Genomic DNA, 22,224 nt, shown 5'->3' with positions numbered 1-22,224 from the left:
ATAACACACTGACCTTTTATATTTTAATTTTATGTGAACTTGTGATATTAAATTTGTTTTTAGAAGGTATCACACCATGTTCCTTCTATGTTCTTTCTTTTGGGTACATTGAGCCAAAGAAATGAGATTGCATGAACACGAAAACAATTGACCTCCCTACAGCGCCGGTTCAGTGGTATCCTATATGTTTTTTGTTTGTTTAAGGAATTAAGAAAATCTTTATTTAAGGGTGAAGATGTTTCTCACAAAATCGTTGCCCCAATGCATCATTGAAATTCAAGCTGGAAAGATGATTTTAATATATCACTTGTACATTTTGTATTGCTCTTCTGGTGACAATGTAGTTTGCTTTTGTCAATTACCATTTTAATAATCGGGTAAAGAAAATTAATTGGATTTTTGAAAGAAAACAATACTGTCAATATACTATTAAAACAAATTAAAATGGTAAAAGTTATTGTACTTTAAGTAAAAATAAAAGAGCAAAAATATCAATCCCAGTTTTGGATTACTTTAATTAACAAAAAAAACATGCATATAGCAGAGGATAGTTTCAATCTGCCTACCTCTGGGTTATGGACCCAGCATGCTTCCATTACAGTACTCTGCTGCACATGTAAGTGCAAGAGATCCTGAAGCACTCACTCATCATGGGAAAGTACCAATGTGTTTCTTCATTGGTTGATGGAAGAAACATCATACAAAAACTCTCCACATTATTGACTTTTTAAAATGTTTCTAGGAATCGTTCTAGATGAATGCTTATTAGCCTTTGTCAGTATGTACTTTTGCAAAGTGTCGCGGTGGCGCAATCAGTTAGTGTGTAAGGCTATTAACCAAAAGGTTGGTGGTTCAATCCCACCCAGGGACTTAATTGACCTTGTTATCAGATTTTGGTGATCTTTAAGTAGACAAGTCAAAATTTCAAACCCCCTGTTATGGTGTAGGGTACCCGGCCTTCTCTGATGTAATCAGAGTTAGATTTGATTCAGTGATTTTATAAAAACAGCTAGGAAGCACAATTTAGCAGTGGGTTGCAGAGAAAAAGAAAAATGCTGGCAGAAAAATCCAATTGAGTGATTAAACAGCTCTTCATTTTCTGGCTTTATTTTTATGCTAACTAATTTGTTCTCTGAAAAGTGTCCACAAAGCCAAGTATCTGATTAACATATTTGTAGGGATGGTTTTTCACCTATTACTAAATTAAACTTGCTTCATTGGAAAGGCAGCAAGATGCATCCTCATTTCAATATCTACTGAAATAATACAGGTTGACACCAGGAAACATTAACGCCACTGCATCCTTGCTGCTTTCTCATGTGGAAGTCTGTTTAATGTGAAAACAAGGTGATATCTAATTAGCACACAGGTAAGGAATTAAGAAAATCTTTATTTAAGGGTGAAGATGTTTCTCACAAAATCGTTGCCCCAATGCATCATTGAAATTCAAGCTGGAAAGATGATTTTAATATATCACTTGTACATTTTGTATTGCTCTTCTGGTGACAATGTAGTTTGCTTTTGTCAATTACCATTTTAATAATCGGGTAAAGAAAATTAATTGGATTTTTGAAAGAAAACAATACTGTCAATATACTATTAAAACAAATTAAAATGGTAAAAGTTATTGTACTTTAAGTAAAAATAAAAGAGCAAAAATATCAATCCCAGTTTTGGATTACTTTAATTAACAAAAAAAAAATGCATATAGCAGAGGATAGTTTCAATCTGCCTACCTCTGGGTTATGGACCCAGCATGCTTCCATTACAGTACTCTGCTGCACATGTAAGTGCAAGAGATCCTGAAGCACTCACTCATCATGGGAAAGTACCAATGTGTTTCTTCATTGGTTGATGGAAGAAACATCATACAAAAACTCTCCACATTATTGACTTTTTAAAATGTTTCTAGGAATCGTTCTAGATGAATGCTTATTAGCCTTTGTCAGTATGTACTTTGGCAAAGTGTCGCGGTGGCGCAATCAGTTAGTGTGTAAGGCTATTAACCAAAAGGTTGGTGGTTCAATCCCACCCAGGGACTTAATTGACCTTGTTATCAGATTTTGGTGATCTTTAAGTAGACAAGTCAAAATTTCAAACCCCCTGTTATGGTGTAGGGTACCTGGCCTTCTCTGATGTAATCAGAGTTAGATTTGATTCAGTGATTTTATAAAAACAGCTAGGAAGCACAATTTAGCAGTGGGTTGCAGAGAAAAAGAAAAATGCTGGCAGAAAAATCCAATTGAGTGATTAAACAGCTCTTCATTTTCTGGCTTTATTTTTATGCTAACTAATTTGTTCTCTGAAAAGTGTCCACAAAGCCAAGTATCTGATTAACATATTTGTAGGGATGGTTTTTCACCTATTACTAAATTAAACTTGCTTCATTGGAAAGGCAGCAAGATGCATCCTCATTTCAATATCTACTGAAATAATACAGGTTGACACCAGGAAACATTAACGCCACTGCATCCTTGCTGCTTTCTCATGTGGAAGTCTGTTTACTGTGAAAACAAGGTGATATCTAATTAGCACACAGGTAAGGAATTAAGAAAATATTTATTTAAGGGTGAAGATGTTTCTCACAAAATCGTTGCCCCAATGCATCATTGAAATTCAAGCTGGAAAGATGATTTTAATATATCACTTGTACATTTTGTATTGCTCTTCTGGTGACAATGTAGTTTGTTTTTGTCAATTACCATTTTAATAATCGGGTAAAGAAAATTAATTGGATTTTTGAAAGAAAACAATACTGTCAATATACTATTAAAAAAAATTTAAATGGTAAAAGTTATTGTACTTTAAGTAAAAATAAAAGCTAAAATATCAATCCCAGTTTTGGATTACTTTAATGAACAAAAAAAAAAAATGCATATAGCAAAGGATAGTTTCAATCTGCCTACCTCTGGGTTATGGGCCCAGCATGCTTCCAGTGCAGTACTCTGCTGCACATGTAAGTGCAAGAGATCCTGAAGCACTCACTCATCATGCGAAAGTACCAATGTGTTTCTTCATTGGTTGCTGGAAGAAACATCTTACAAAAACTCTCCAGATTATTGACTTTTTAAAGTTTTTCTAGGAAACGTTCTAGATGAATGCTTATTAGTCTTTGTCAGTATGTACTTTTTGCAAAGTGTCTCTGTGGCGCAATCGGTTAGTGTGTTCAGCTATTAATCAAAAGGTTGGTGGTTCAATCCCACCCAGGGATGTAATTGACCTTGTGATCAGATTTTGGTGATATTTAAGTAGACAAGTCAAAATTTCGAAAACCCCTGTTATGGTGTAGGGTACCTGGCCTTCTCTGATGTAATCAGAGTTAGATTTGATTCAGTGATTTTATAAAAACAGCTAGGAAGCACAATTTAGCAGTGGGTTGCAGAGAAAAAGAAATATGCTGGCAAAAAAATCCAATTGACTGATTAAACAGCTCTTCATTTTCTGGCTTTATTTTTATGCTAACAAATTTGTTCTCTGAAAAGTGTCCACAAAGCCAAGTATCTGATTAACATCTTTGTAGGGATGGTTTTTCACCTATTACTAAATTAAACTTGCTTCATTGGAAAGGCAGCAAGATGCATCCTCATTTCAATATCTACTGAAATAATACAGGTTGACACCAGGAAACATTAACGCCACTGCATCCTTGCTGCTTTCTCATGTGGAAGTCTGTTTAATGTGAAAACAAGGTGATATCTAATTAGCACACAGGTAAGGAATTAAGAAAATCTTTATTTAAGGGTGAAGATGTTTCTCACAAAATCGTTGCCCCAATGCATCATTGAAATTCAAGCTGGAAAGATGATTTTAATATATCACTTGTACATTTTGTATTGCTCTTCTGGTGACAATGTAGTTTGCTTTTGTCAATTACCATTTTAATAATCGGGTAAAGAAAATTAATTGGATTTTTGAAAGAAAACAATACTGTCAATATACTATTAAAACAAATTAAAATGGTAAAAGTTATTGTACTTTAAGTAAAAATAAAAGAGCAAAAATATCAATCCCAGTTTTGGATTACTTTAATTAACAAAAAAAAATGCATATAGCAGAGGATAGTTTCAATCTGCCTACCTCTGGGTTATGGACCCAGCATGCTTCCATTACAGTACTCTGCTGCACATGTAAGTGCAAGAGATCCTGAAGCACTCACTTATCATGGGAAAGTACCAATGTGTTTCTTCATTGGTTGATGGAAGAAACATCATACAAAAACTCTCCACATTATTGACTTTTTAAAATGTTTCTAGGAATCGTTCTAGATGAATGCTTATTAGCCTTTGTCAGTATGTACTTTTGCAAAGTGTCGCGGTGGCGCAATCAGTTAGTGTGTAAGGCTATTAACCAAAAGGTTGGTGGTTCAATCCCACCCAGGGACTTAATTGACCTTGTTATCAGATTTTGGTGATCTTTAAGTAGACAAGTCAAAATTTCGAAAACCCCTGTTATGGTGTAGGGTACCTGGCCTTCTCTGATGTAATCAGAGTTAGATTTGATTCAGTGATTTTATAAAAACAGCTAGGAAGCACAATTTAGCAGTGGGTTGCAGAGAAAAAGAAATATGCTGGCAAAAAAATCCAATTGACTGATTAAACAGCTCTTCATTTTCTGGCTTTATTTTTATGCTAACAAATTTGTTCTCTGAAAAGTGTCCACAAAGCCAAGTATCTGATTAACATCTTTGTAGGGATGGTTTTTCACCTATTACTAAATTAAACTTGCTTCATTGGAAAGGCAGCAAGATGCATCCTCATTTCAATATCTACTGAAATAATACAGGTTGACACCAGGAAACATTAACGCCACTGCATCCTTGCTGCTTTCTCATGTGGAAGTCTGTTTAATGTGAAAACAAGGTGATATCTAATTAGCACACAGGTAAGGAATTAAGAAAATCTTTATTTAAGGGTGAAGATGTTTCTCACAAAATCGTTGCCCCAATGCATCATTGAAATTCAAGCTGGAAAGATGATTTTAATATATCACTTGTACATTTTGTATTGCTCTTCTGGTGACAATGTAGTTTGCTTTTGTCAATTACCATTTTAATAATCGGGTAAAGAAAATTAATTGGATTTTTGAAAGAAAACAATACTGTCAATATACTATTAAAACAAATTAAAATGGTAAAAGTTATTGTACTTTAAGTAAAAATAAAAGAGCAAAAATATCAATCCCAGTTTTGGATTACTTTAATTAACAAAAAAAAATGCATATAGCAGAGGATAGTTTCAATCTGCCTACCTCTGGGTTATGGACCCAGCATGCTTCCATTACAGTACTCTGCTGCACATGTAAGTGCAAGAGATCCTGAAGCACTCACTTATCATGGGAAAGTACCAATGTGTTTCTTCATTGGTTGATGGAAGAAACATCATACAAAAACTCTCCACATTATTGACTTTTTAAAATGTTTCTAGGAATCGTTCTAGATGAATGCTTATTAGCCTTTGTCAGTATGTACTTTTGCAAAGTGTCGCGGTGGCGCAATCAGTTAGTGTGTAAGGCTATTAACCAAAAGGTTGGTGGTTCAATCCCACCCAGGGACTTAATTGACCTTGTTATCAGATTTTGGTGATCTTTAAGTAGACAAGTCAAAATTTCGAAAACCCCTGTTATGGTGTAGGGTACCTGGCCTTCTCTGATGTAATCAGAGTTAGATTTGATTCAGTGATTTTATAAAAACAGCTAGGAAGCACAATTTAGCAGTGGGTTGCAGAGAAAAAGAAATATGCTGGCAAAAAAATCCAATTGACTGATTAAACAGCTCTTCATTTTCTGGCTTTATTTTTATGCTAACAAATTTGTTCTCTGAAAAGTGTCCACAAAGCCAAGTATCTGATTAACATCTTTGTAGGGATGGTTTTTCACCTATTACTAAATTAAACTTGCTTCATTGGAAAGGCAGCAAGATGCATCCTCATTTCAATATCTACTGAAATAATACAGGTTGACACCAGGAAACATTAACGCCACTGCATCCTTGCTGCTTTCTCATGTGGAAGTCTGTTTAATGTGAAAACAAGGTGATATCTAATTAGCACACAGGTAAGGAATTAAGAAAATCTTTATTTAAGGGTGAAGATGTTTCTCACAAAATCGTTGCCCCAATGCATCATTGAAATTCAAGCTGGAAAGATGATTTTAATATATCACTTGTACATTTTGTATTGCTCTTCTGGTGACAATGTAGTTTGCTTTTGTCAATTACCATTTTAATAATCGGGTAAAGAAAATTAATTGGATTTTTGAAAGAAAACAATACTGTCAATATACTATTAAAACAAATTAAAATGGTAAAAGTTATTGTACTTTAAGTAAAAATAAAAGAGCAAAAATATCAATCCCAGTTTTGGATTACTTTAATTAACAAAAAAAACATGCATATAGCAGAGGATAGTTTCAATCTGCCTACCTCTGGGTTATGGACCCAGCATGCTTCCATTACAGTACTCTGCTGCACATGTAAGTGCAAGAGATCCTGAAGCACTCACTCATCATGGGAAAGTACCAATGTGTTTCTTCATTGGTTGATGGAAGAAACATCATACAAAAACTCTCCACATTATTGACTTTTTAAAATGTTTCTAGGAATCGTTCTAGATGAATGCTTATTAGCCTTTGTCAGTATGTACTTTTGCAAAGTGTCGCGGTGGCGCAATCAGTTAGTGTGTAAGGCTATTAACCAAAAGGTTGGTGGTTCAATCCCACCCAGGGACTTAATTGACCTTGTTATCAGATTTTGGTGATCTTTAAGTAGACAAGTCAAAATTTCAAACCCCCTGTTATGGTGTAGGGTACCCGGCCTTCTCTGATGTAATCAGAGTTAGATTTGATTCAGTGATTTTATAAAAACAGCTAGGAAGCACAATTTAGCAGTGGGTTGCAGAGAAAAAGAAAAATGCTGGCAGAAAAATCCAATTGAGTGATTAAACAGCTCTTCATTTTCTGGCTTTATTTTTATGCTAACTAATTTGTTCTCTGAAAAGTGTCCACAAAGCCAAGTATCTGATTAACATATTTGTAGGGATGGTTTTTCACCTATTACTAAATTAAACTTGCTTCATTGGAAAGGCAGCAAGATGCATCCTCATTTCAATATCTACTGAAATAATACAGGTTGACACCAGGAAACATTAACGCCACTGCATCCTTGCTGCTTTCTCATGTGGAAGTCTGTTTAATGTGAAAACAAGGTGATATCTAATTAGCACACAGGTAAGGAATTAAGAAAATCTTTATTTAAGGGTGAAGATGTTTCTCACAAAATCGTTGCCCCAATGCATCATTGAAATTCAAGCTGGAAAGATGATTTTAATATATCACTTGTACATTTTGTATTGCCCTTCTGGTGACAATGTAGTTTGTTTTTGTCAATTACCATTTTAATAATAGGGTAAAGAAAATTAAGTGGATTTTTGAAAGAAAACAATACTGTCAATATACTATTAAAACAAATTAAAATGGTAAAAGTTATTGTACTTTAAGTAAAAATAAAAGCTAAAATATCAATCCCAGTTTTGGATTACTTTAATGAACAACAAAAAAATGCATATAGCAAAGGATAGTTTCAATCTGCCTACCTCTGGGTTATGGACCCAGCATGCTTCCATTGCAGTACTCTGCTGCATATGTAAGTGCAAGAGATCCTGAAGCACTCACTCATCATGCGAAAGTACCAATGTGTTTCTTCATTGGTTGCTGGAAGAAACATCTTACAAACACTCTCCAGATTATTGACTTTTTAAAGTTTTTCTAGGAAACGTTCTAGATGAATGCTTATTAGTCTTTGTCAGTATATACTTTTTGCAAAGTGTCTCTGTGGCGCAATCGGTTAGTGTGTTCAGCTATTAATCAAAAGGTTGGTGGTTCAATCCCACCCAGGGACGTAATTGACCTTGTGATCAGATTTTGGTGATATTTAAGTAGACAAGTCAAAATTGCAAACCCCCTCTTATGGTGTAGGGTACCTGGCCTTCTCTGATGTAATCAGAGTTAGATTTGATTCAGTGATTTTATAAAAAAACAGCTAGGAAGCACAATTTAGCAGTGGGTTGCAGAGAAAAAGAAAAATGCTGGCAGAAAAAATCCAATTGAGTGATTAAACAGCTCTTCATTTTCTGGCTTTATTTTTATGCTAACTAATTTGTTCTCTGAAAAGTGTCCACAAAGCCAAGTATCTGATTAACATCTTTGTAGGGATGGTTTTTCACCTATTACTAAATTAAACTTGCTTCATTGGAAAGGCAGCAAGATGCATCCTCATTTCAATGTCTACGGAAATAATACAGGTTGACACCAGGAAACATTAACGCCACTGCATCTTTGCTGTTTTCTCATGTGGAAGTCTGTTTAATGTGAAAACAAGGTGATATCTAATTAGCACACAGGTAAGGAATTAAGAAAATCTTTATTTAAGGGTGAAGATGTTTCTCACAAAATCGTTGCGCCAATGCATCATTGAAATTCAAGCTGGAAAGATGATTTTAATATATCACTAGTACATTTTGTATTGCTCTTCTGGTGACAATGTAGTTTGTTTTTGTCAATTACCATTTTAATAATCGGGTAAAGAAAATTAAGTGGATTTTTGAAAGAAAACAATACTTTCAATTATAAGGGCACCGTCGTGCCCTTATATTAAGGCTGAATCGAACAAACGGAATTCTCCCATAGGGAACTTCTGAGATGGGGGCATGGTGTTTGAGGGGCTACACCTCAAAACTGATAGGACGTACTGAGCTGAAATTTGGCATGGACGCGTAGAATCGTCACCCGCTGCTGCAGGCCAAATTTCAGGGCAAAATAATAAAAAATGAGGAATTGGGAGTAAGCTAAAGTTCCAACTGTCAGTTTTTTTCTGCCACTCCCTCTGTGGCTTTTTGACAACGTTTTCCTATAGAGTGAATGAAGATTTTTTTGGGAAGGCATAACTCAGGATAGAGGACGAATTAAGACTTGGGGTTTGTTTTACTAGATAGAGTATGCCCCAGTGTAGTGCCTTTTGGGGTTGTGGTTTTTCAGAAAGTTATAGGGTTTTTTTAATTAAGAGAAATATGCCCCATTATAGAGATAGGGCATTTCAATTTGTTGCGCCTGCGCAGTGACCGCCAGCAGGGGGTGTACAGAGAGTAGCTCTGGCAGTTGGGCACGAGGAGACAGAGCGGGAAGGAGTCACGTGGAGCTGCAGGAGGACAGCCAGCGGTTCCCGGCGTGTGAGTTCATTGAGGTCCATGAAGCGGGAGGAGATCGCCGGAGCTGCGTAGCACTGGGTGAGTTCTGTCAGGCAGCCCACCGCTGTGTACCCAGCTTCCACTTCTCCCCCGCGTGTCCGGCCACCCTCCCTTCCCGCCCGCCCGGCCACCCTCCCCTCCCGCCCGCCCGCCCGCCGCTCGCCCGCTCGCCCGCCCGCTTGCCCGCTGTGTGCCCGGCCGCCCGCCGGACCTTCCCTGGTGGCTGCCTGCGTCTCCTCCCCGCGTCTGTGGTGCGGCTGGCAGTAGGAGGCGTCTCGGGCAGCTGTGTCCGGCCACTCCTCCCTCCTCCTCCTCCCGCTGTGTCCGGCCCTCCCTACCTGCAGTATGCGGTATTTATCAAGGTCTCTATGGTCACCAGTCACCCCCCCTTCCCCCTCTCGCCCTCCCTGCTGTGTGTCCGTCTCCCCCCCCTGCTGTGTGTCCGTCGCCCCCCCCCCTTGCCCTCCCTGCTGTGTGTCCCCCCCTCCTCCCTGCAGTGTGTTCCCCCCCGTGCCCTCCCTGCTGTGTGTCCGGCCACCCTCCCCTCCTCCCGCTGTGTCCGGCCACCCCCCCCTCCCGCTGTGTCCGGCCACCCCCCCCCTCTCGCTGTGTCCGTCCACCCCCCCCTCCCGCTGTGTCCGGCCACCCCCCCCTCCCGCTGTGACCGGCCACCCCCCACCACTCCCGCTGTGTCTGGCCACCCCCCCCTCCCGCTGTGTCCGGCCACCCTCCCCTCCTCCCGCTGTGTCCGGCCACCCTCCCCTCCTCCTGCTGTGTCCGGCCACCCCCCCCTCCCGCTGTGTCCGGCCACCCCCCCTCCCGCTGTGTCCGTCCACCCCCCCCTCCCGCTGTGTCCGGCCACCCTCCCCCTCCCGCTGTGTCCGGCCACCCCCCCCTCCTCCCGCTGTGTCCGGCCACCACCCCTCCTCCCGCTGTGTCAGGCCACCCCCCCTCCTCCCGCTGTGTCTGTCCACCCCCCCTCCTCCTCTCTGCTGTGTGTCCGTTCTCCCCCCGCCCTCCCTGCTGTGTGTCCCCCCCCCCCCGCCCTCCCTGCAGCGCCTGACACACGCACACGCAGCGCCTGACACACACGCACACACGCAGCACCTGACACACACACACAGACGCAGCACCTGACACTCACACGGACCTGACACACACGCACACACTCACACGCAGCGCCTGACACACACAGACACGCAGCGCCTGACACACACAGACACGCAGCGCCTGACACACACACACTCACGCACCTGACACACACACTCACGCACCTGACACACACACACACACTCACACACCTGACACACACACACTCACGCACCTGACACACGCACACTCACGCACCTGACACACGCACACGGCACGCAGCACCTGACACACACACACAGCACCTGACACACACACACACACACGCAGCACCTGACACACAGACATGCAGCGCCTGACACACACACACAGACACGCAGCACCTGACACACACACGCAGACACGCAGCACCTGACACACACACACACACACGCAGCACCTGACACACACACGCAGACATGCAGCACCTGACACACACACGCAGACACGCAGCACCTGACACACACACGCAGACACGCAGCACCTGACACAGACACGCAGCACCTGACACACACACACATACGCAGCACCTGACACACACACACACACAGCACCTGACACACACACACGCAGCACCTGACACAGACATGCAGCGCCTGACACACACACGCAGACATGCAGCACCTGACACACACATGCAGCACCTGACAGACACACACACACACACACACACACACATGCAGCACCTGACACACCCACACACACAGACATGCAGCACCTGACACACCCACACACACACGCAGCACCTGACACACATACATACATGTGGCATTTAACGCACACACGCACAGCACCTGACACACAATCATATACACTCAGAGCACCTAACACACACATACACTCGCAGCACCTCACACACACTCGTATACACACGCAGCACCTGCCACTCACACATATATACACATGTAGCACCTGCCACTCCCACATACATGAACAGCACCTAACACACACATATATACATGCAGCACCTGACACACACATACACGTGCAGCACCTGACAGTCACACACATACAGATGCGACACAAACACATACACGCTCAACACCTGACACCCACGTGGCAGCTGACGCATACAAATGCAGCACCTGAGATACACACATATACACGTGCAGCACCTGAGACACACACATACACGTACAGCACCTGACACACACACACATGTATGTACACGCGCGGCTCCAGGCACACACATACGTACGTACACACGCGGAATTTAACACACACACACACATACACGAGCGGCACCTGACACACATGTACGAACACGCGTGGCTCCTGACACACACACACGCGTGGCTCCTGACACACACACACACACATGTACGAACACGCGCGGCTCCTGACACACACACGTATATACGTATACGCACGGCACCTGACACCTACACGTATGTACGTATACGCACGGCTCCTGACACCCACACGCATGTACACGCGCGGCTCCTGGCACACACACACACGTACGTACACGCGCGGCACCTGACACACGCCTGTACGTACACACATGCACAGCACCTGACATACACACATGTAGGTACGCGCCACCTGACACACACACACACACACACGTACACGTACGACACTTGACACACACACGTACGTACACGCACGGCACTGACACGTATGTACGCGCACGGCACCTGACACTCACGTACATACTAGTGATGAGTGGGTTCGGTTAGTCGGAATCCGAACCCCCCGAACTTCACCCATTTTACACGGGTCCGAGGCAGGTTCGAACCTTCCCGCCTTGCTCGGCTAGCCTGAGCGCGCACGAACGTCATCATCCCGCTGTCGGATTCTCGCGAGATTCGGATGTCTGCATTCGTGGAAAGGGATCCCATGTGTAAACATGGGACCCCTTTCAGTCCGTCTGGTCCGGGTGTTCGGTTTGTTGTTTTGCCAAGTACGTGGATTTAATCTGGAACCTGGATCAGGTGAGTATAATTATCTTTTATTTTCAGGTACCCGTGGATTCTACTTGGAGAAGAGGACCGACTGCTTCATGTCAACATAGGTAAGTATGTGTGTGTCGGCAGGTGGGAAATAAAGTTATACTTTCACGGTGTCTGTGTCCTGTTTTTATTTGGGTATTTTTTCCCCAGTAGAACTACAGGTACCAGCGGGCCCGTTTTTCTCCTGCATGCTGGTACTTGTGGTTCTCCAAGTACCAGCTTGCGGGGGAGGCTTGCTGGGACTTGTAGTACTACTAGAAAAAACAATATTCTTTAACTTTTCTCAAGGCTATCAGCCTCCCATCCGCAGCCCTTGGATGGGGGGGACAGCCTCGGGCTTCACCCCTGGCCCTTAGGTGGCTGGGGGGGGGGACCCCTTGATTGAAGGGGTCCCCACTCCCCCAGGGTACCCCGGCCAGGGGTGACTAGTTGGATATTTAATGCCACGGCCGCAGGGCACTGTATAAAAGTGACCCCCGGCTGTGGCATTATCTGTCCAGCTAGTGGAGCCCGATGCTGGTGTAAAAAATACGGGGGACCCCTACTCTTTTTGTCCCCCGTATTTTTTGCACCAGCACCAGGCGCAGAGCCCGGTGCTGGTTTTAAAAATACGGGGGATCCCCTGTCCGTTTTTCCCCCGGATTTTTAGAACCAGGACCGGCTCGAAGAGCCCGAGGCTGGTTATGCTTTGGAGGGGGGACCCACGCAATTTTTTTTCCGGGTTTTTCACATTCCATTTAAAAAATAAATAATATTTTAAAAAATATATAAATAATACTTGTGCCTCCAAAAAAGACAAACCAAGTACCTAATCCCTTCTAATATAAATAGATATGCTATTACCAAAAAAAAAAAACTGCAAAAAAAAAACATGTTTTTAAATTTTTTTTATTAGATTCCGCCAGCAAAGTGTGGCGGATTGAAAATGACGAATTTACTGTTTAAAAGCACTGTTGTCGAATTTACAAACTTCAATTGAATATACTTTTGTCGAATTGCCGCATTTGTACCATTGCAGAAAAGTCGAATTTGTCAAATGTCGAATTTTAAAGTCGAATTTTGAAAGCCTGTAAGAATAGGCTCCGTCCCCTTCTACCCCTGTACCTTGCTCTCTCCTGTCTGTGCTCTCTCCCGTCTGTAGGACTAGGCCCCGCCCCCTTCTTACCCTCCTGTGACTGCTCTCTCCTGACAAGTGGACCAGGCCTGCCCCCTACACGCTGCTGGTGTCTTCATTGTTACTTGGTCTGGAGCTCCGTTGGGGAGAGAACTCACGTGAGCTCATTAAGAATGAGGAACTGGGATGTTTTAATTTTATTGTGAGTAGTGTAGTGTGGTGATGTAGTATGTTGTATGGGGGGTATAGTGTAATTATGAAGTGCAGCATATGGGAGGGCTGTAGCATAGTGATGTAGTGTGGCATATGGGGGGTGGTAGCGCATAGGCGTGCGTACAAGGGGTGCCTGGTGCGCACAGGCACTCCCTAATGTCCAGCACCGCTGCACGCCACGCTTGCTGTAGCACAGTGATCGCTGACTGTGTGATCGGTGGAGCCTAGCCTGCAGCTCATTTCCGTACCTCCCACCACCGCTGCACCCGACCCCCCTCTGCCTGCTGCTAATACTATGCTGAGTGCATTCGTCGGCGGCCTCACTGGGGGGACTGGCGTCACCTTGCAATGTGACGTGGTGATGTCCGCCCATGCTCTCCTCCCGCCCACCTGTGCTTTCCTCCTGCTGCGGTCTCTCAGTCCTAGTGTGCCGCGGCCGCCACACCACTGGCAGTGTTCCTCTAGGAGGGACTGGGAGCTGCTGGCAGACACATTCTGCTGAGACTTACTTGTCAGTGCGGGTTCCGGACGGCAGGCGGCGGGTGGGAGGGCAGACGGGGAGCAGGTGTCACAAGGAGTGTGTGGGTAACTAATTCACAATACTTCCGCTCAACGTGGCACTGCTGGTCCTTCATCTCCCATGTCTCTTCACCAGGTGGCGGGCGGCCCGGAAATTAAGTGATGTGTTGTGCAGCAGTCAGTGTGAAGTGACTGTGAGTAACACTGGTGGTGCTGATGATGCTGCTGCAGAATCTGGAAGCAATTAATTCATAAATATAATGTACTCTATCAGTGTTTCTCTGACGTCCTAGTGGATGCTGGGAACTCCGTAAGGACCATGGGGATTAGCGGCTCCGCAGGATACTGGGCACAAAAGTAAAGCTTTAGGACTACCTGGTGTGCACTGGCTCCTCCCCCTATGACAATCCTCCAAGCCTCAGTTAGATTTTTGTGCCCGGCCGAGAAGGGTGCACACTAGGGGCTCTCCTGAGCTTCTTAGTGAAAGTTTAGTTTTAGGTTTTTTATTTTCAGTGAGACCTGCTGGCAACAGGCTCACTGCATCGAGGGACTAAGGGGAGAAGAAGCGAACTCACCTGCGTGCAGAGTGGATTGGGCTTCTTAGGCTACTGGACACCATTAGCTCCAGAGGGACCGAACACAGGCCCAGCCTCGGAGCTCGGTCCCAGAGCCGCGCCGCCGGCCCCCTTACAGAGCCAGAAGCAAGAAGAGGTCCGGAAAATCGGCGGCAGAAGACATCCTGTCTTCACCAAGGTAGCGCACAGCACTGCAGCTGTGCGCCATTGCTCCTCAGCACACTTCACACTTCGGTCACTGAGGGTGCAGGGCGCTAGGGGGGGGCACCCTGAGCAGCAATAGAAACACCTTGGCTGGCGAAAATACATCACATATAGCCCCCAGGGCTATATGGATGAATTTTAACCCCTGGCAGATTCCACAGAAAAACGGGAGAAAAGGCCGCCGAGAAGGGGGCGGAGCCTATCTCCTCAGCACACTGGCGCCATTTTCTCTCACAGCTCCGTTGGAGGGAAACTCCCTGGCTCTCCCCTGCAGTTACTACACTACAGAAAGGGGTTAAAAAAGAGAGGGGGGCACTAATTAGGCGTAGTATAACAATACAGCAGCTATAAGGGGAAAAACACTTATATAAGGTTATCCCTGTATATATATATATATATATATAGCGCTCTGGTGTGTGCTGGCATACTCTCCCTCTGTCTCCCCAAAGGGCTAGTGGGGTCCTGTCCTCTATCAGAGCATTCCCTGTGTGTGTGTGTGTCGGTACGATTGTGTCGACATGTATGAGGAGGAAAATGGTGTGGAGGCGGAGCAATTGCCTGTAATGGAGTTGTCACCCCCTAGGGAGTCGACACCTGAGTGGCTGAGCTTATGGAAGGAATTACGTGACAGTGTCAGCTCTTTACAAAAGATTGATGACATGAGACAGCCGGCTACTCAGCCTGTGCCTGTCCAGGTGTCTCAAAAGCCATCAGGGGCTCTAAAACGCCCGTTACCGCAGATGGCAGATACAGACGCCGACACGGATACTGATTCCAGTGTCGACGATTAAGAGACGAATGTGACTTCCAGTAGGGCCACACGTTACATGATTGAGGCTATGGAAAATGTTTTTACACATTTCTGATAATACCAGTACCACTAAAAAGGGTATTATGTTGGGTGAGAAAAAACTGCCTGTAGTTTTTCCTGCATCTGAGGAATTAAATGAAGTGTGTGATGATGCGTGGGTTTCCCCCGATAAAAACTGTTAATTCCTAAAAAGTTATTAGCATCATACCCCTTCCCGCCAGAGGATAGGGCACATTGGGAAACACCCCCTAGGGTGAATAAAGCGCTCACACGCTTGTCTAAACAGGTGGCACTACCGTCCCCGGATACGGCCGCCCTTAAGGAACCTGCTGACAGAAAGCAGTAAAATATCCTAAAATGTATATACACTCACACGGGTGTGATACTGCGACCAGCAATCGCCTCAGCCTGGATGTGCAGTGCTGGGATGGCTTGGTCGGATTCCCTGACTGACAATATTGATACCCTAGATAGGGACAGTATATTACTGACTATAGAGCATTTAAAAGATGCTTTCTATATATGCGTGATGCACAGAGGGATATTTGCCGACTGGCATCAAGAGTAAGTGCGCTGTCCATTTCTGCCAGAAGAGGGTTATGGACAAGACAGTGGTCAGGTGATGCTGATTCCAAAAGGCATATGGAAGTATCGCCTTATAAAAGGGAGGAGTTATTTGGGGTAGGTCTAACAGACCTGGTGGCCACGGCAACGGCTGGGAAATCCACATTTTTACCCCAGGTAGCCTCTCAACATAAGAAGACGCCGTATTATCAGGCGCAGTCCTTTGGGCCCCATAAGGGCAAGCGGGCAAAAGGCTCCTCATTTCTGCCCCGTGGCAGAGGGAGAGGAAAAAGGCTGCAGCAAACAGCCAGTTCCCAGGAACAGAAACGGTGGGGGCCCGTCTCATAAATTTCAGCGTGCAGTGGGCTCACTCACAGGTGGACCCCTGGATCCTTCAGGTGGTATCTCAGGGGTACAAATTGGAATTCGAGACGTCTCCCCTTCGCCGTTTTCCTAAAGTCTGCTTTACCGACGTCTCCCTCCGACAGGGAGGCGGTATGGGAAGCCATTCACAAGCTGTATTCCCAGCAGGTGATAATCAAGGTACCCCTCCTACAACAGGGAAAGGGGTATTATTCCACGCTGTTTGTGGTACCGAAGCCGGACGGCTCGGTGAGACCTAATTTAAATCTGAAATCCTTGAACACTTACATACAAAGGTTCAAATTCAAGATGGAGTCACTCAGAGCGGTGATGGCAAACCGGGAAGAAGGGGATTATATGGTGTCTCTGGACATCAAGGATGCTTATCTCCATGTCCCAAATTACCCTTCTCACCAAGGGTACCTCAGGTTTGTGGTACAGAACTGTCACTATCAGTTTCAGACGCTGCCGTTTGGTTTGTCCACGGCACCCCGGGTCTTTACCAAAGTAATGGCCGAAATGATGATACTCCTTCGAAGGAAGGGAGTTTTAATTATCCCTTACTTGGACGATCTCCGGATAAGGGCAAGATCCAGGGAACAGTTGGTAGTCGGGGTAGCACTATCTCAAGTAGTGTTGCGGCAGCACGGTTGGATTCTTAATATTCCAAAATCGCAGCTGATTCCGACGACACGTCTTCTATTCCTAAGGATGATCCTGGACACAGTCCAGAAAATAAGAATTTACTTACCGATAATTCTATTTCTCATAGTCCGTAGTGGATGCTGGGGACTCCGAAAGGACCATGGGGAATAGCGGCTCCGCAGGAGACTGGGCACAAAGTAAAAGCTTTAGGACTAGCTGGTGTGCACTGGCTCCTCCCCCTATGACCCTCCTCCAAGCCTCAGTTAGGATACTGTGCCCGGACGAGCGTACACAATAAGGAAGGATTTTGAATCCCGGGTAAGACTCATACCAGCCACACCAATCACACCGTACAACTTGTGATCTGAACCCAGTTAACAGCATGATAACAGAAGGAGCCTCTGAAAAGATGGCTCACAACAACAATAACCCGATTTTTGTAACAATAACTATGTACAAGTAATGCAGACAATCCGCACTTGGGATGGGCGCCCAGCATCCACTATGGACTATGAGAAATAGAATTATCGGTAAGTAAATTCTTATTTTCTCTAACGTCCTAGTGGATGCTGGGGACTCCGAAAGGACCATGGGGATTATACCAAAGCTCCCAACCGGGTGGGAGAGTGCGGATGACTCTGCAGCACCGAATGAGAGAACTCCAGGTCCTCCTCAGCCAGGGTATCAAATTTGTAGAATTTAGCAAACATGTTTTCCCCTGACCAAGTAGCTGCTCGGCAAAGTTGTAAAGCCGAGACCCCTCGGGCAGCCGCCCAAGATGAGCCCACTTTCCGTGTGGAATGGGCTTTTACAGATTTTGGCTGTGGCAGGCCTGCCACAGAATGTGCAAGCTGAATTGTACTACAAATCCAACGAGCAATCGTCTGCTTAGAAGCAGGAGCACCCAGCTTGCTGGGTGCATACAGGATAAACAGCGAATCAGATTTTCTGACTCCAGCCGTCCTGGAAACATACATTTTCAGGGCCCTGACTACGTCCAGCAACTTGGAATCCTCCAAGTCCCTAGTAGCCGCAGGCACCACATATGAAAAATTAGGTAAGGGCTTTTATAGGATAAAGCCGCCAATTCTGAGACGCGATGTACAGAGAGCCAACGTAAAAAATAACAATGTTTATTAATAAAACATATAAAAAGATTAATTGTCAAATAACCGGTGAAAAATATATATAAATATATATAAGAACATTCTACCTTTGAGAAAGTCACGTGAACGTGACGAAACGCGTCAGGACCCGCCCCTATCCACACTCAGCTCAGGTGAAATCTTCCAGGTGTTCCTTGGTCCCCGCTGCACCCTCCTTCTACAGCATCCGACATCAGCGGCTTCAGCGCACACGCCGCCACGACCGGGTTGTGAGAGAGACGGTCCATTCCTTTCCGCTGCACAGCGTATATGGGCATTGCAGGACATTGAAGCCGAGGACGCTCGGCTCTTACCAGCCCATTTTGGAAAGGTATTGAATATCAATTTCAACTGAGGGACTTTTTTATTCATTAGGATCCTACCAACACACCTGGTATTTATCAACTATCTAACAAGTGAATCACGGAACTTTTCACCCCAATAAGCTGAGTCATTACAATATACCACTAGTTCACGTCTAGTGACTGTTCTTATATATATTTGTATATATTTTTCACCGGTTATTTGACAATTAATCTTTTTATATGTTTTATTAATAAACATTGTTATTTTTTACGTTGGCTCTCTGTACATCATGTTTCGTTCCTGATATTCAGCGCAGCCGTTTGTTCTTTTTCTATGCTATCACCACAATACTACACATAGTATTCCGGCAAGCGCAGACTATCAGGAACATAAAATTGTGATTATTTAATTCTATGAAACACGTATTGGTTTTCACTTTTTATTTTGATGATTAGGCGCTCGTTTGTTGCAGTTTTTTGTTTTGGTCAATTCTGAGACACGCCTGGCTGAAGCCAGGGCTAACAGCATTACCACTTTCCATGTGAGATATTTTAAGTCCACAGTGGTGAGTGGTTCAAACCAATGTGATTTTAGGAATCCCAAAACTACATTGAGATCCCAAGGTGCCACTGGAGGCACAAAAGGAGGCTGTATATGCAGTACTCCCTTGACAAACGTCTGAACTTCAGGAACAGAAGCCAGTTCTTTTTGGAAGAATATTGACAGGGCCGAAATTTGAACCTTAATGGACCCTAATTTGAGGCCCATAGACAGTCCTGTTTGCAGGAAATGCAGGAAACGACCCAGTTGAAATTCCTCTGTAGGGGCCTTCCTGGCCTCGCACCACGCAACATATTTACGCCAAATACGGTGATAATGTTGTATGGTTACATCCTTCCTGGCTTTGATCAGGGTAGGGATGACTTCATCCGGAATGCCTTTTTCCTTCAGGATCCGGCGTTCAACCGCCATGCCGTCAAACGCAGCCGCGGTAAGTCTTGGAACAGACATGGTCCCTGCTGGAGCAGGTCCTTTCTTAGAGGTAGAGGCCACGGGTCTTCCGTGAGCATCTCTTGAATTTCCGGGTACCAAGTCCTTCTTGGCCAATCCGGAGCCACGAGTATAGTCTTTACTCCTCTCCTTCTTATGATTCTCAGTACTTTTGGTATGAGAGGAAGAGGAGGGAACACATACACTGACTGGTACACCCACGGTGTTACCAGAGAGTCCACAGCTATTGCCTGAGGGTCCCTTGACCTGGCGCAATATCTGTCCAGCTTTTTGTTGAGGCGGGACGCCATCATGTCCACCCTTTGGTTTTTCCCAACGGTTCACAATCATGTGGAAGACTTCTGGGTGAAGTCCCCACTCCCCCGGGTGAAGATCGTGTCTGCTGAGGAAGTCTGCTTCCCAGTTGTCCACTCCCGGAATGAACACTGCTGACAGTGCTATCACATGATTCTCCGCCCAGCGAAGAATCCTTGCCACTTCCATCATTGCCCTCCTGCTTCTTGTGCCGCCCTGTCTGTTTACGTGGGCGACTGCCGTGATGTTGTCCGACTGGATCAACACCGGCTGACCCTGAAGCAGAGGTCTTGCCTGACTTAGGGCATTGTAAATGGCCCTTAGTTCCAGGATATTTATGTGAAGTGACGTTTCCATGCTTGACCACAAGCCCAGGAAATTTCTTCCCTGTGTGACTGCTCCCCAGCCTCTCAGGCTGGCATCCGTGGTCACCAGGACCCAATCCTGAATGCCGAATCTGCGGCCCTCTAGGAGATGAGCACTCTGTAACCACCACAGGAGAGACATCCTTGTCCTTGGAGACAGGGTTATCCGCTGATGCATTTGAAGATGCGATCCGGACCATTTGTCCAGCAGATCCCACTGAAAAGTTCTTGCATGGAATCTGCCGAATGGAATCGCTTCGTAAGAAGCCACCATCTTTCCCAGGACCATTGTGCATTGTACTGACACTTGGCCTGGTCTTAGGAGGTTCCTGACTATGTCGGATAACTCCTTGGCTTTCTCCTCCGGGAGAAACACCTTTTTCTGTACTGTGTCCAGAATCATCCCTAGGAACAGCAGACGTGTCGTCGGAATCAGCTGCGATTTTGGAATATTTAGAATCCATCCGTGCTGTCGTAGTACTACTTGAGATAGTGCTACTCCGACCTCTAACTGTTCTCTGGACCTTGCCTGCTTACTTTGTGCCTTCCAATGCACAATGCAAACTACAGGTAGTGCTGCAGGGCCCACACCCTTTTACTTGCCGTACAGAGCAGCTCTGGAGCTGTTACAGTGCCCAGCTGCTGCAAGAAATCAGCTTGAATGCTTCAGGGGCTGGGGCATAGCCAACATGAGCCCCACACCGAAGGAGGGTGGAGGTGTTTAATGCGAACTAGGGGTCATCCAAGCGCCGCAAAAGGCCGCCATGCCCTACACGCCTCTTTTCTCTTTTCATATGCAGACGAGGGTTGAAGCCAACTTTGACCCACTGCTTGGATGACATCACCGTATGCAAATCCATCTGCTGCAGGCCTTCCCCCAGGAATGCTTGCACTAGTTGTTGCATTTGGTTTGTTGTTTGACCCACTGCTTGGATGACATCACCGTATGCAAATCCATCTGCTGCAGGCCTTCCCCCAGGAATGCTTGCACTAGTTGTTGCATTTGGTTTGTTGTTTGGGGGTGCTTCATTATTAGGCAGCCTTCTGCCCTCCCATGTTCATCTGAAAATTTGTGTTCTCCCTGCAGTTGTTGTCCCCAGATGAGAGTTCCCTTGTGCTGCCTCAGTTGAATCTCCTTTACTTGACAGAGATGTGCCTGAGCAGCGGCCCTCCCCAGCCCTATCCCAAATCATACTTATTTTGCATAGGAGATACCATGGTCATGAAGATTGTTCTCCCAGGGTGAGGTTCATTCATTGCATTCTGGGTATGCTGACCCCTGTGATTTCCCCAAATGTGGGAAACTCGACTGCATTATTTGTGGTAGTGGGGGACTGTGTTTGTGCTTTCCTCTGGTCAGCTCTGGTAAAAGTCAGATTTATTTGTCTCAGATCTTCCTCTAGCCTTGTTCTTCTTTCGAGAGTTCCCTTGTGCTGCCTCAGTTGGATCTCCTTCACTTGACAGGGGGGTACCCGAGCAGCGACCCTCCCCAGCTCTAGCCCAACTTCTACTTACCTGGCAGGTGAGATACTATGATCATGTAGGTGCTTCTCCCAGGGCAAGGCTCACCCATTGCACTCTGGGTGTGCTGCTCCTGCGATTTCCCCAAATGTGGGAAACTTGACTGCATAATTTGTGTTTCCCCTGGTCGGCTCTCATATAATTCAGATCTCTTTGTCTCAGGTCTCTCTCCATCCTAGTTTGCTGTCTGTTTCAACTTCTCTTTTCTTGAGCCGCTCCCTTCTATGCCCTTGCGCACTATCCTGACTTCTCCCG

General features: G+C 45.1%; 1 non-coding gene and 1 pseudogene across 1 annotated transcript; both read left to right on the top strand.

The window, feature by feature from the left end:
* Positions 1 to 21,639: 21,639 nt before the first annotated feature.
* LOC135025918 (U1 spliceosomal RNA) lies at positions 21,640 to 21,803 on the top strand. The gene has a single exon (XR_010222601.1). It is a non-coding gene; the product is annotated as a U1 spliceosomal RNA (small nuclear RNA).
* A 152-nt stretch (positions 21,804 to 21,955) lies between these two features.
* Positions 21,956 to 22,097, top strand: LOC135025905 (U1 spliceosomal RNA; annotated as a pseudogene).
* The last annotated feature ends 127 nt before the right edge of the window (positions 22,098 to 22,224 follow it).

This window comes from Pseudophryne corroboree, unplaced genomic scaffold, assembly GCF_028390025.1.
Source record: "Pseudophryne corroboree isolate aPseCor3 unplaced genomic scaffold, aPseCor3.hap2 scaffold_429, whole genome shotgun sequence".
Lineage (NCBI taxonomy): Eukaryota > Metazoa > Chordata > Amphibia > Anura > Myobatrachidae > Pseudophryne > Pseudophryne corroboree.
The sequence above is the reverse complement of the archived record's forward strand: the minus strand, read 5'-3'. Positions and strand labels throughout refer to the sequence as shown.